This window comes from Hylobates moloch, unplaced genomic scaffold (assembly GCF_009828535.3).
Source record: "Hylobates moloch isolate HMO894 unplaced genomic scaffold, HMol_V3 SCAFFOLD_15, whole genome shotgun sequence".
Classification (NCBI taxonomy): domain Eukaryota; kingdom Metazoa; phylum Chordata; class Mammalia; order Primates; family Hylobatidae; genus Hylobates; species Hylobates moloch.
Genome location: NW_026652290.1, coordinates 88,756,092 through 88,769,799, shown reverse-complemented (window position 1 = coordinate 88,769,799; position 13,708 = coordinate 88,756,092). Strand labels below are relative to the sequence as shown.

At 38.4% G+C, this 13,708-nt stretch overlaps 1 protein-coding gene across 4 annotated transcripts in view; it reads left to right on the top strand.

Moving 5' to 3' along the window:
* The window catches only part of CRIM1 (cysteine rich transmembrane BMP regulator 1), a 198,558-nt gene that overhangs the window by 41,624 nt on the left and 143,226 nt on the right, over positions 1-13,708 (top strand). The gene's annotated exons all lie outside the window — the stretch shown is intronic.

The window sequence follows — 13,708 nt, the reverse complement described above, 5'->3', positions numbered from 1 at the left end:
GAATCACATAGGGCGTGGAGGGATCATTAGGCTCTTCACCTCTGGAGAGAAGTCAGAAATTGCATTCAAGTAACAAGAAAATTATACTGATATGGCCCATAACTTTTGTACATTCATACATACAACCGAGAAAAAACTTCAAGAATTGAACCTATGACTCATGACCACAGTAACCCAGAGCTTGGTGCCATGGCTCATAGCCAAAATTCAAAAGGGGTAAAGCCTGGGTTTGGGTCTCAGCTCTGCCGCTAACCAGCATTAAACTCTTGTAGCCCGAGTTTCTTCTTGAGGGAAAAAAAATACTGAAAGAGACGTTCTTAAATATACCTCTTATCTCTAAAATGATGTCACTGTAAGATGGAATGGTTGGTAATATAATACCAAGGATTCTTAAAGTCCAGAAATCAAGCTTACAAGGGCAGTAAAGCAGGACTGAAGTTTTGGAAATGTACTTAGTTTCTGAGTTAAATGGTAAGGAAGAAGAAATTTGCAATAGCCTACAAAATAACATTTCTCTTTGTATTTACCATTGCTCCTGAATCATTAGAAAAGAATAGAGTAGAAAACAATAGAAATAGCATTTGCAAATTGCAGAGAATCCTAGAGAACATTTAGTCCAGTCCTTGAACTTGAACATTGGGAAACTGAGCTTCCACGCATTTGATGAGTATCAGTGCTAGTACTAATCACACCAAGTATTCTTCCTGTCACATCATGACTTAAACAATACCATTGGTTTACCTAACTCATTTCTGTTGTTCGGTTGCTCTTTGCTCCCCACACCCATTGCCTGCCACAAAAGAGTATTTTGCCAACTTCAGTATGTAAACATTTAGGGATATAGATGACGTGATCACATGTCTATTTACATAGTTAATAATTTGCCCAAACACATTTAAACTTATTCATATAAAGTCATACAGCAATTTAGAATTACTACTTTTTGCTATTCTTACATTTCAGGAAGCTGTCCTAAATGGTGAGTGCCTCACCATTGCTGTCATTGTCTCTTCTCAGGCCCCCTTCCAGGTCATTTAATGCCCTGCTCCTAAACATGCCTTCTTCACTGCCACCTAAGTTGTTTGAGATGCAGCAGATTTTGCATCTAAGGATGATGCTATCACGGGAAGTTTTGTCCCAAAACCCAGTATCTCGTCACATAAAATTAGGACAATTGCATTTGTAATTAGTTAGGCATGTATTTATTATGATCTTTGCAATGTGGAGATTAACATGTGGAGATTAAGTTTATTGATTTTTAAAGTGATTCTAAAAAGGCTGTGAGATCCAGCATTTCCAATTTTGAGATCATTCCCAATTTTGAGATCATTCCCACAGGAGTAATTACCATATCTGATTGAATTTCTTTACTTGTTATTTTCCAACTTATTATTTCAGATGGCTTCTATGTAATCCAAATGTGGAATTAGTTGAGGTCATTTAAGGTTAATGTATCTTCTACAAACAGTGCTTTGTTATTCAAAATAAAGCACCAGGCAGTATGTGAGATCTTGTAAGAAGTCAGGATTAGGGGATTTCCCTTTTCTGAGAAGGAATTTTGAAGGAAAAAGCGTACTTATATTCAGGTATATATTGTATATGAAGGAATTAGTGATGAGATCATACTTAATAAATAGGTCGTTAATAGTGACAGAGACTTGGAATGCTATAGGACCTCAGTGCCAAGAAAGTATGATTTGGAATTGTATGATAAGGTATCATGGAGGGTAGACTCTGAACGATTTAGAATAGTGATGATGCTAGATTTCAGGATGAGGCCAACATGGATGAAAGAAGAGAATGTGGAAGTGGGAATCTGCATGACTTACATGGAATACACTTGGAAAACTGGTCTGAAAGAGCAGAGTTTTATGTTGGTGGACAATAGGAAATAAAGATTCGAGGCAGGATAGGACCAGGTTATGAAATGTCATAAACATTGTGCAATAAGCTTAAGCTGGGTAATATGAGCAATCAGAAATCATTGTAGGTTTATGAACAGACAGAATCAGAAAGAAGATGGTGAAGTCAGTATTAGGCAGACTTTGGTTGTGGTGGAATGCAAATTGGATTAGCAGAGGGAGATAATGGCAGTGAAGAGGCTTGTTGGAGAGCTTTTCAGCTGTTTAGATGTGTTACCACAAGAAACTGGACTAGAGTGGCAGCAGGAAAACAGCAAAGAAGAGATGGATATGCACCATTTTGATGGAAGATCCTACGGTATCTGCTAGCAAGAAAGGGAAGGATGAAAATTACACAAAGATGATTCTAGGGTTTCTAACCTGAAATAGAATGATAGTGCAAGTAATAGAAGTAGGAAGACTTTTGAGGAGTCTCGTGATAAAATGGTACTGAAAATAGGGTAATTGTTTTAGGGGAATGTAGAGGTCAAGAAGAGCTTAAGAAAATATAGGAGATACTACAGCATGTTTGGATCATGACCAGAATGATCTAGTAAGAAGGAAAAGCCAATAATGTAAGAAAGGCAATTGCAGGAGCAAAGACTTTGAGGAATAAAAAGGACAAAACTGTTTCTCAGGGAAGTATAAAAGAAGGTCATCATCTGACATTGAGATGGAAGAAAGGGTGTGAAAAATCAAAGAGAGAGGAAAATGTAAACAGACATCTTTAAAGGAGAGGACAAATGAATTAACTAGAGAAATGTAGTAGGGTCACCTACTGGTGCTGACAGCTTACTTGAGGTTAGTGGTTATGCCTTTGAAAAGAGGCTGGCCAGCACAGTTGCGTGATTTTCTCTAGTTCTTAGGTAGGTGTGCAGTGTAGGTAGAGAGGAAGCAGGTTGGGTATTTTCTTGACCATTCTGGTAGAAAGAGAGAGAGGGAGTCATGGGGATTGAGGATTATATAAGAGAGCTTTATAGTGATTTGGCCATGTAATCCACACTGAGGAGGAGACAAAATCAGGGAGTCAGTGATATGGAGAGTGGAGGGGAGGTTCTAGTGGGATTGAAGAATTAATGGAGTGAGATAGCTAAGGAAGCAAGTGGAAATGAATACTTGAAGAGAAAGTTATTATTGGTTGTAATGAGGGTTAGAAATTACTATGGATGATGTAGTTGATTGAAGAGGGGTGAAGAACAACATCACTGGGGGTGGGAGGTCAGATAGGCAAGTCAGGATGGAGTGCCTCTACCAATGATGAAGATGCCAAGGAATAGTAGCAGGGAAGAGACATGGAGCCAGAAGTTCTGCAGGTAAATGCCACACCTCCGTGTGGCTGGTGATATCTAATTGCATATGCTTCAAGTGGACAAAGTTTTATTTTTTAAAGGGGAAAAGGAAGAATGATCTTAAAGTAGCAATGAGAACAAAGAGGATACCTATGCCCCTGCCAGGATTTATGGAATGTGGGAGATAAAGCCATTCCCATTTGAGAAGACTTCAAGGGAAAAAGAGTAATCAGGTACTACCTAGGTTTCAATTTACACAAGAAGGTGAAGGGAACATCCAGAGGGAAGAATGAGGGCAGAAAGGATTTTGTTGATAAGCCCTAGAAGGCACAGAATGGGATTTGGGAGGGAGGCTTGTACAGGGCATGGGTGATTTTGTAAAGCCAAGAGGGGTTAAGAGTGCAGTGATGATGGATGACCTGGCGAATTTAGACTTGCTCTCGAATCTCTTACAGGAAGGTGAATAGTCTAGTTAAAGCCTCCTTTTAGGGACTCTTCTTTGAGTAGTTTATAGTATTAAGGGTGTGCAGTGGTGGGGATAGGGCAAGAAGAATCGTATTCTTGGCAGAGCATAATGAGAAAACATGGGTCTCCATTTCTGTGTTTTTGGTGGTGATGCTGAAAATGAATTCGAAATGTTGCTATAACATTTTAAAAAATGTGTGGAAGTCATTGCAGGGCATTTCAATGTTATAGACTTATGGAGAATACTGGAAATTTCTGGGCATTGAAAAGGTTCCTGTGTATTACTTATGTTTGTTTAGAGGGAGTTGGTCCTCAATTTTACTCACTGCTTTCTTTTCTAACATACTTGAACATATCATCATAAAATCAGTTTGTTAAAAATATAAAGGAAATAGGATACTGGATAACAGTCAGCCATGGCTTGGTGCAGAATAGTTTGTCAGAGTGATCTGTATTTTCTAAGGAAGAAGTCTGATAAAGGGAATGACCCACAAGTTATCCCACCTTGATCTTAACAAAGTTTATACTTCCGTGCCTTACTACTTATTCATCAGTGATTTGGTATACGTTAGACTAAGCACCACAAAAGCGAAATAAGTGCACCATGGGCACATCAGTTTGATGCAGTAGTGAAAGCAGTGCCAGCCTCTAGAGTGCCAGCCTCTGCAGCTGCCACAGGGGATGTTCTAGGGGTCTCTCTGGGCTCAGTGGTCGTAAGTAATGTCAATACCAAAGGTTTCCATGATGCAGTCAATAAGTTGAACTTTTAAGTTTGCCTGTAATTCCAAGTTGGGTACATGGCTTTTAAAAAAATTATTGTAATTCAGTGATCATAATTCAAGAATTAATCAGAAATATGAAACCACGCCACATTTGCTGAAGAATATAAAACACCCTGGAAATCATTCATCTGTTTATTTTATCCAGCAAGTATTTATGAAATGCCAGATACGTACGTGGCACTGTTGTAGTTGTTGAGGATACAGCTCTCATGGAGCTTAACTCCACAGGGGGGACTTGGACTGAAGTCCTGCCACTGGAACTCTAGCATGGAGACACTTTCAGCTGTAGCAAGAAACCTGCTGCCATCCCCTAAGTCAGGGAAGACAGAGGCTCCCAGCTCTGTGCCTACCCACATTTTTATACAGGGCTGAAGGTCCATGGGGAGCCTGGGTGTCATGCACCAAGGGTGTCTCCTAGGTTTCTCAAACTTGAGAGAGCCTGATGGTCACACAAGCAATGAATACATAAATAAACAAGAAAATCGCATATGGTATGATAAAAGCTTTGGAAAACAATACCCAGTATGCTGTGATAGAGAATTACTTGGAAAATTGCTTTATTCAGGGATATCAGGGACATATTCTATGAAGGAAGGGCAGTTAAAACTGAAATCTCAAGGCCCAAAGGAGTTTGCCTTATGATGACCTGAGGCGAGAGAATTCCATATGGATGGAACAGCAACTGCAAAAGCTCTGAGGAGAGAACAAGCTTGGCGTGTTGAAGGACTAGCAAGAAGAAACAGTGCTACCAGAATGGAGGGAGAGAGGGGTAAGGGCCAGACCACCTGAGCCCTTGTAGATGATGATGAGGTGTGTGGATTTTGTGATGAGTACACAGGAAAGCCATTAAAGGATTGTGAGCAAAGGTTTGACATGATTTGTCTTTTAAAAGATGAATATGGTGGAAAAAGAGACTGGTTGGGGTAGGGAGATGGAAGAGTGTGAACAGAGCTGGCTGGTAGGGGTTCTTTTAGTAGTTCATGTAAGAGATAATGGGGACTCATACCTGAGAGCTGGAGATGAAGAGAAATAGGTGCATTTGAGATACCATTGGAAGTAGAATTAGCAGGAGTTGTTGATATGGATGTTGAGCGAAAGAGAAATCAAAGAGTACTCTTAGATGTGGAGTTGAAGCAAATGGTAGTGCCCTTTACTAGAGGGAGGAGCAGATTTAGGAAGGACTCAGGAGTTTTGTTTTGGGCAAATTAAATCTGACATCCACATAGAGCTATTTGTCACAAGCAATTTTTAAATGTAATTCAGTAACTCATTAAGTAGAATTCATACATACATGCTCTATGGTGTATAATTACAAAGAGATATCCCTGAGAAAAGTCAGATCTCTCCACAAAAAGTTATAACCCCACTGGGAGTTTGTATAGAAAAATAAGAATAACCTACTTTGCAGTGATTTATCACCAGGCAGAAACTGGCTGAAGGGGTGTCTGTGTTATCCATAAAATGCGTTTTCATCATTGCTGCATCACACATCACATGGGTTAGATTGGTGTAGAATATGTGGAACCTAGTCCTGCTTGCACGGTGAACATTTTACAAGAGGAGGAAGACACTTAGGCCTTTAGATAATTCTCCTCTGTTTTAGCTGAAAACGTTTGGAGAATGTTGAATGGTTTATCATTTTTGGCTGTTTTGAATTATTTTCTCTAAATATATAGAGAAAAAATAGACAAAAATTGGCGTGTGATACTATACATCATTGTTTTATATTGAGTGGACAAATAAGAGCTGTGTTGCATTCATAAGACGGATAAATCAAGGAAGGTTTTGTGGAGGAACTAGGAATTGAGTCCAACTCTGAGAAATTTGTTGATTGGCTCAACAGAAGGGAAGGAGAGTTTAAGAGCAGCCTTGGATAGAAAAGAGAGGACGGACAGAGAGGTACAGATAGGAAGATATTAAGGAGGCCAAATCAGTGGGCTTCAGTGGCTGATTGACTTTAGGGGATGAAGAAAGGGAAGACTTCCAGATTTGGGGAGGACTATTATCAAGATAAATGCTGGAGAGGAGGTGGTCAGGATAGATTTTGGGAGGATGATAGTCAGGATATATTGTGGTGTCGTTTATTAGAATGTGAAATACAAGGAGAGCAGCTTTGTGGGAGGTTGAATGAGGTAGATACTCTGGTTATGTTTGAGGTATATCTATGGAGAATCAAGGGGAGGATGAGAGTTACAGGTCTGGAACTCAGAGAGATCTGAGATGCAGATAAGAATTTATGAGTCACCCTCCGAGGGAGACTGTGGTGTCTAATGACTTTTGAGTACATAAATGATGTGAGGAGTATGAGCATTTTTAGGAAGATTAATGTGACAGTAATGTGCATAATGAAGGAAAAAAGTGACTGGCAGTGTTAACACACCGAGAGTGAGATAAAAGGACCCCGTGCAGTGAAGCTGGTGCAGGAAGTGACTCCTCTGTTAGCATAGTAAAAGAAAATCCAAGGACTGCTACTGTTAGCCAAGTGAAAGTCTAAAACACAATTGCTAGTGCCCATAATATTGAGATGTATAAAATGGAATACATTATTTTAATTAATTATTAAGTGATTGGTTGACTAATTTGTACTCCCTTGTTCAAAAAAGCCTTTGAAAGCATTTGACTATAGTAGAGCTGGTCAGACCCACACCTGGGATTAGGGCTAGTTCAGAGTAGAAGCACTGAAATGATTAAGTAATTGGATAGAGAGTTCAAGAAATAGGATTATAGTCATAGACTCTTTCAGTCCAGAAGGTACTCAGCATTCTCTACAAGTACCTTCTGAGGCGGCCGCTTTCAGTTTAGAGCTGCTTTAATTGTTGACTCATTCATGCATTTATTCATGTATTCATTCGAAAAGAATGTGTTGAGCACATGCCATGTGCCACTACACCTTAGTTTGCTTTTACCTGAGGACTACTTTCTAAATGACCTAAATTGCAAGAGACATTTTCAATATACTATGGGAGCTTGCTTTTTTTGTTTTATTTTAATTTTATATTGTATGGCTATGTTCTCTGAAATGAAACTAATTTTTACACAAAGACTTCTTTTTATAGCCTTTTTTCTTTTCGTTTTTAAAAGCCTAGATAACAGTTGCCTCAGATCATTAACTTAATTATCCTGTACTCTAAATTTACTATTTCAGTGCTACCTAAGGAAATGGTAATATCATGAGTTTCTTATTCCATTTTTAGTTTTTCACATTTCACTTATTTCACTTTTTTTCTTTACACAAGTAAAGCGTACGTGCTAAATTTTATTCTCGATTGTTACCTTGTCCTTGGCTTAGAGGCTGTAGTACAACCCTGTGCTGTGTGTGGCCTAGTAAAATGTTGTAAATCTTATGTCATCTGTACTGTTTGTCAGTAAACAAATCTTTAGCATTTAGAAAGAAATATTATACCATATTTTTATTTATATAACTTTTTTCTCAAAAGCATTTTGGGTATTTTTTATGTGCGTGGGGGAAAATGCTCACAGAAAACACCCAAGTAAATGTGATCTGGTGGAGCTGGGAGTATTAGCATTCATGCCGCCTTTGAAATAGTACAACAGAATTTCCTCTTAACGTTCCTGCCACTAGAACCACTTCATGGAGACACTTTTCAGCTGTAGCAAGAAACCTGCTGCCATTGCATAAGTACAGGGAAGACAGAGGCTCCCAGCTCTGCCCCTACCCGCTGTCCCATACGGAGCTGAAGGTCCATGGGGAGCCTGGGTATCATGCACTGAGGGTGTCTCCTAGGTTTCTCAAACTTGAGAGAGCTTGATGGTCACATAGAGAGCTTGCTTGACGAGGACTAGACCAGGGCTAGGGAAATCTGCATTTCCAGCAAGCGCAAGGAGAAGCTGTTACTGCCCATTTTCACCACAGTTTGTGTAGAAAAGTTATAGAGTGTTTATGTGAATCGACTTCGCTGCACAGAGAAATGGGTTTGTTGTGCTGGTGTCAGAGAACATCATGTCTTCAAGTAGGCACTGGACCTAATTTTGATTTCCACTACTACTTTCATTGTTTTTTTAAAAAAGCATATCTTATACATTGCTTTGCTTCAAATGTTAATACATGGTAATGATTTCATTATGCAATTAAAAAATTTTTTTCTCAAGTAAATGTTAAATTAAAAATGAAATATTTCGTATTATACAGGACTTCATGGTAAGGGACAAAACAAAGCCTAGGACTCGGATGCTGGAAAAATCATTTGCTTTTAATAGAGTTGATCCTTTTCATAGGTTTACCCATTTGGTCTTTGCTAAACTTTACAAATATATCTAAAACTTTATGTCTATGGATTTTTTTGGCAATTATATTGATCTCCTATATGGCATTAAATGCCATTATTTCAAAATATTTCCTAATATGTTGACTGTATTAGAAATAATCATTAATTCACAGGATCAGATATACTGAAAATTAAGTTATATGTTCTCCAAAAATGTAATTGCTGTTTACTATAAGAGTATTATATAGCAGAGTTAAACTAATAAGACAGTCGTTACAAATTATCACCACTGTAATTGTTCCATTGGAGGGAGGATGGAAATGGGTGGGTTGTGTACATTTTGTAAGGTTTATGAAGTTTAAGGGAAAGGATTTTGGGGAAAGCTCTTGGCCTTTCCAAACTGCTGTTAATATACTCATTGATAGTAGAATATATGACCTTTGATGGCACTTGGGAAGCTAAAGGAAAAATCAGCTGGGACCTTGATGATAACGAGGTCCCTGACCCACCCGGAAGGTGACGTTAAATGTGTTTTCCTTTGGTCAAGGGAAGGGAATTCCAGATCCTTTGCTCATGTCAGGAAAAACCTTTGTGGGGGCCAGGACTTAGTGTTTCTAAACTTGATAAGTCTTACTAGTTTAACTCTGCTAATATTTGACCCCCAACCAAAAAAAAAAAAAAAAAAAAAAAAAAAGATAACCTCTCAAACTGATTCTTACTTATCCTGAAACCAAGCATTCTGTATTGCAAGGGCCATGCCTTCTTTGCCTCAGGACTTTCATGTGTACAGATTCCTAAATTTTAAGTTACACAGCTGTTTCATCAAACTTACTCATCATAGATTCTGGTTTTGTTAGGCTAGTTACATCTGAAAGTGGTATTATGCTTGTGAATGTGTTGCTTTAGCTCATATAATTTGTTTAAAAAGTTTATTTTAGGGGAATCCAGTTAACACTGCTTATCAAGTTTAGAAACACTAAGTCCTGGCCCCCACAAAGGTTTTTCCTGACATGAGCAAAGGATCTGGAATTCCCTTCCCTTGACCAAAGGAAAACACATTTAACCTCACCTTCCGGGTGGGTCAGGGACCTCGTTATCATCAAGGTCCCAGCTGATTTTTCCTTTAGCTTCCCAAGTACCATCAAAGGTACTTGTTTATAAGGCAGTAAGACCATTATGCAACTTTAAATTTTATCCCACTCTGTTTGTAAAGACAATCACAAATTGACAATATTCTTTGTCTTTTCTTCTTTGGAGCATATATACATAAGCACACACACATATACATATTCGTGAGTATGTATATCTGTAAACACAGATCTGTAAAGTGACTTTAAAATGTAAGTACATGTGTTTCATTTTAAATAGCAATGTCATTGGGAAAGAAAGTGTAGACAAAGTTACATATTTTTGTAAGTAGTATACTTTTATTTACGTTGGACAGTTAATATTTAAAAATTTTTTGTTACAGATACAAATTTTGGGGAGAATTGTCCTTAGAAACATGTTTTAAATCGTTGTTTTGATGTCTTGATAACTGGTACCAGGAAAATAAAAAAGGTTACCAAAAGGCAGAAACCAGTTTCAAATTATCTGGGAAATAAAAACAGGAAACTCAAGGAACTTGGCCTGAGACCAGTTGGAGAGGAGCAGTTGTTGGTTGAATAATTATACCTGCATTTTAACTGTTGGAAGTCATACAGTGACCTTCTGGTTGTTGTGATTTCTTGTGCCCGTCAAAAAAAAAAAAAAGAAGTCATGATTAAATATTTTATATCCAGTTACCCATAGGAGTGTGAGTGTAAAGGAGCCTTTTTATTCCTACACATTAGCTTACAAAAAGGATTGGTATAAAAAACAAATTTTCCAGTTGACATTTAGAGTGATACTTTCTATACAGTCATCTGTAAACAGCATAATAATGTTCTATACCATTCATTCATGGATTTTTTTTCAGCTTTTTATTTGCTTCAACTCTTAACTCTGAGCTTTGAAGCCATCTCTTCTGTCCAAAGATGTGCCTAGTTCAAGCACCTTTCTGTCCTCTTCCCATACCTAATCCCAAGTTGGTTAAAGGAGCACCAGAAGTTATAGGTGAGCAGGTTTTGCTACATCTGGGCTTTATTTCAGGATTAAATAGAATGTACTTACTATGTGTTTTTAAAAGAGACTTATTGTTAATATTACAAGGACGAAAACAGCCTGACACATTGAGCCAGATAAATGGTGTTCTTGAGGGCCATGCCTAAAAGACTCCACCTACCCAGGATGCTTAAAAAATGTTGATCTAATGACTGACCTTAACAGGGTGACATGTTCACTGCTGGGGTAGCCCTGAGCACTCCTGCGCGTGTTTGTGGTTTCTGACTTGGCTGTAGGTGACCTCCCGGTTTTTCCCAGGGCTTGGCATGTGCTCTGTAACACAGAGCTGCTGAGTTGCTGCTTTGCCCAGCTGTGTCCAGCTAAGCCCTGGCCCCCACAAAGGTTTTTACTGACATGAGAAAGGATCTGGAATCCCAGCCCAGGAGGCCTTCTGAGCTGCTGGCAAAGGCTGCTGTGAGTGGAGACCACTCCCCATGGCAGAGCTCCCTTCCCTCCAGGGGGAGCTGGAGCTGTCCCTTCTGTGTCCACAGGGGTTCTCCGCCTCCTGCAGAGCAGAGCTGCAGCCCCAGGCTTGTCTCCATCAACCAGAGGGCTTGCATAAGCAGGAGCTGTCAGGCAATTAAAACCTTATTAGTGTAATTAGTATTCCAAGACCACGATCTGGGATTGTGGACAACTCAACCAAGCTGGACAGTTTATATCCTGCTTATGAGAAAAAAAAAGTCTGTGCAAGGGAAGTTCAAGAAAGAGTCTGGGAGCATAACCACTTTAGCATAAACTCACAGGCAGTCAAAAAGTGATCATTTCAAATATTCTTATAATTTTATCACAATAGGTAAGGAATCTCTATTAGACCCTATGTTTTTTCTACTCTCCTGTCTTGCTAGGATTATATATTTACTAGTATCTTGATTAAGAGATCCTCAGAGAATAAAAAAAAGCTCTTTTAAATAGAGAGTTTTAATTAAAAAAGAAAAAAAAATTTGCTAATGGGAGGAAGCAGGGCTGAATGCATACCACCATACGTAAAAATATACCTCTAAGCAAAGCTCTACTTTCCTCCAGTTCTTGTTGAAGGTTAATGGAGCTAACCTTACATGAAAATTGTAAAGATTGCCAAATTTGTCTTTTTCCCTCTATGCCCTCCCTATTCTATTCTTTTAGTTTTTTTCCACCTCAGAAGCCCAGCATCATCTTTCTCTCGTTTCCACCAGTAACTATAATCTAGGAAAAATTTTAAATTGTTTACCCTTTTTGATTGGTTGTACCCTAGAGTGTTACCTCTGCCAGCATCCCCACGTTTTAATCCTAATTGTGAAATTCATATTGAATTCAATCCAGAAGGAAGGAGCAAGGATTTCTACAGTCAATGATACCCCTTCCTGACTGAGCCCTGCTCCCTTGGGGAGGATTGTCCTGGGGCTGGCCCACTGCATAGGGGCATTTGAGATGAATATGGAAAGGACCTCGCCCTAAGAAGTCTAGTGGAAGAGATCAGATACACAAGGAGTTATAATGAGGGTGGAGCAGCCATACCCAGTCTGAATAGTGTTATGCCCGGTAGACATTCTGGAAGACATTGATAAACAAGAATCAAAGTTAACTTTAATCAGTTTAAAAGCTACTTTGTGATTTATAGACACATATGTTTACTTCTAGAATCGGCACTTCTTTGTTCTTTGTGAAATGTATAACTTTCTCAAGAAAGGTATTTAAGAGCACTAAAATTAAATATTTGAGTTTTTTTAAAGAAACATTCTAATAATAAAATTTGACTCATTCCCTAGTTCATATTGACCTTCACTAAGCATATTGTTCTGGGACATTTGAATAATTTGTTTCAAAAGCTATGAGACCATTCTTTTAATGGTACATACGCTCTAAGATAAGAATAATGGATTCCCATTGCTTGATGATACATGCAAAGGTAGGGATATACTCTTACAGTGTGCCTTCCTGCTTTTGATTTGTGGTTTCTCCTGCTAAGTGTTTTCTGCATCAGGAGGAGGTGGCAGCAGTAAGTGGTGCCTGTAAAGTTGGAAAAGGGAAGGAATTAACATGAATTAATGTCTGTGTGAGTTTTTAAGGAACTGGAATGTCCCTCTAAATCGAGGATGTGTTTTTTTTTGTTTCTGGTTGACAACTTCCTAGTTTTCCTACACTTCATTATTATTTTCTCTGTCACTGGGATTTTTTTTTTCAATTTCCCGAAAAGCAAATGAAGTGCTTTTTCCTTATCAGTAGCCTTTCTTTTCCTGTTCCAAGAACAAAAGAACAATACAGGAATTTAATAATGTTAAAAAATTGCTGTGTCTTTTTCTTAATATATCCATTTATTTGTCTGCAGATAAAATCCAAGTTTTACAGACATAGAGGAAAGCTGTTTATAAGTAAAATAAGCTACTATTGTATCTTGTTCTTGTCAGGGTTTTCTTTTTTTGTCTTTTCACCCAGTTTAGAAAGTGAATTTTTTTTTTCTCTTTAAAATGTGTTCCCATGTTCTGTTATTAAGAGGAAAAGTCCTGAAAATACGAAGATAGGTAAAAACACTGGTTATCCTCTAATAGAAGGACACTTTAAAGATTCCTAAAACACATTCTGATCTTGTTTATGTATCTGTATTCTATTAAAGACTGTTATTTACTGTTCCTGCTGCTTTGGCAAAAAAAAAGTCCAATCTGCCTCACAGACTTTTTATAAATATCAGAGTTGTGGTTTTGCAGCAGTGTACATGAAAAGACACTTGTTTCAGTGTTTGAGTTCATGGCAGAGTGCGTTAAAGTGGCTTCTGCAAGTATGCTTGAAGCCACATTGAGGAGGGAACTTGGGACTTGTTCCATGGTGGTCCTGCTGTGACCTCAGAGGACCTTGCTTGCTGACTTTTTTAAGGCATGAAACAAACTCTCATATTCTCAGTCATGTCTGATGCAGATCTGGGTACT